A 1921-nucleotide genomic window follows, 5' to 3' on the forward strand; every position below is an offset into this window, starting at 1 on the left:
ACAGCAGCAGGCGTACCGCACCTTGGTTGTCATGGTTACAATAATAACTCGGTTAAACTACGCTCATGGATAATAGAAACAACGTAAACAGCTGGTTTCACATGGGAATCGATGTCACATTCATCCAGCCATCAGCACCTCCTGCTGACGTGGACTCTGTCTCTCTTTATACTACATCACTGACACTTTTCCCTTCGCTTGTCATCATTACTACGACCACTGGATGTCGCCTAGCAACAAAAAACGTAACTATGGGTCATAATAACCTGCTGCACTGACGACCTGTGGATTCATCCCCTGGGGACAATGAATATCTGCATGAAACTTCACAGTAATGTTTTCAGTATTTGATGTTTCGGTGTGAACCAAATGGCAAACGGCCGAGACGTCACACGGTGGTTTGTGAACTTCTGAAGCTTCAAGTTTGTCTTAATGGACGTCGCCATCTTAGTTTTTTTGGAGCCAGAAGAAACCATATTTGGATGAGAGGGTGGAGCTGGGGAGGAGGGAGGGGGGGATCTGACCTGTGACCTCGAGGACACCAAGTACATCCTCCCACATCAACAGGCTCCTGGCTGAGCCGTGTGAAGATGCTGCTAACACGGTTAGCTGTCACAACTGTTACATTAGTCTTACAGGCTAATATCATATATGTGAGGAGTAACTTATTATTGTAGCTGAAGTTAGCATGTGTGCTAACGTTAAACTGTAAAACCACAGTGTAAAACATTTTCTAACACTAAGACTGATGATGAATAACGGCTCCTGGTCTTTTTGCACCTTCCCTCCATCACTTATGGACGGCTGCAGCAGCTTCCAGTCGACCTGTCAGACTGTTGCTCCGTCCTCACTGAGCTATGAAGGATTATTTTACATCTCTACTATAATTTATACTTGTTACTAAATAAGATTTATCCACCTCTTTATTATGCAAACTTTTATTTTTAATTTGTCAGTTACAGTTGATTGTAAATTGTTGAAATTAATGCAGTTTTAATGTGAAATACAGTTTTTTATGAAGCTTTGCTTTGCTGATGGTTTTTATGGAGCGTGTCTGGTGTGAATTTTAACAGTAGCAGCAGCACAGTATAGAAATCACAACACATGAAGTCACAAGACTTCCTATGTTGACTTTAATCAACAACAACAATTATAGAAATGTTTAAATGTGGCTATACAGCAACGCTTAATAAAACGCCTTCCTTTGAACAGAATGGTGATGGGGCAGAAATAAGTGACTGCAGACTGTCTTAGAAAGGTTCACTGTGTAACTGCTGCTGGATGTCCTCAACAGGCCGTCTCATCTTGTAACACCACTTTGTTCCTCAAGAGGCGACAGTGAGTCACTGTAGTGCGATAAACTTATCATATAACTCACTAACAGAACTTGAGGTTCAGGTGAAACTGATGATCTCTCTCCAGAGCTCCTCACCCTGTGACAGTGAGTCATGTGATGACCTTAGTTTTCTCAACCGATGCCCATCCATCCACTGCACCACAGCACATGATGTGAGCTGCAAGAATAAATGACAGACCCTTTGCTGAAGGGAGAGTCTGGCCAGCACCTGGACCACACAGACAAACAGACTGTTTTAGGATTTCCAGCTTTCATTAAAAGATAAATCACAGAACAGATTACAACACACCAAAAGCTTTATGACAAACTCTCACCACTGAGTCCTCAATTCAATTCAAAGAGCTCGATGTTGATCTGAGCCATCAACCTGGGGCTGGCCAGCACTGCCTCTCTGATGCCACATGATCCTTGAGACTGAATGACCAGCGAGTCCTCACGGTCCCTCTGGACCACGTGGCCACCGGGTGAAGACGCAGAGCTGGTTTCAAACAGCCTCCACCAGGCGGGTAACACTGGCCCAGTTTGCAGGGCCCGAGTTCAGTCCAAGAAGACAGCTGAAAGATA

At 44.0% G+C, this 1921-nt stretch overlaps 1 long non-coding RNA gene across 1 annotated transcript; it reads right to left on the reverse strand.

The window, feature by feature from the left end:
• Positions 1-905: 905 nt before the first annotated feature.
• On the reverse strand, positions 906-1907 carry LOC147818229 (uncharacterized). The gene is made up of 2 exons (XR_015438184.1): positions 1672-1907; positions 906-1565 (listed from the first exon to the last, which is right to left on the reverse strand). It is a non-coding gene; the product is annotated as an uncharacterized LOC147818229 (long non-coding RNA).
• Positions 1908-1921: the final 14 nt, after the last annotated feature.

The sequence above is a fragment of the Seriola lalandi genome, unplaced genomic scaffold (assembly GCF_002814215.2).
Source record: "Seriola lalandi dorsalis isolate HSWRI2012SDOR001 ecotype SW California unplaced genomic scaffold, Sedor1 jcf7180002054675, whole genome shotgun sequence".
NCBI lineage: Eukaryota > Metazoa > Chordata > Actinopteri > Carangiformes > Carangidae > Seriola > Seriola lalandi.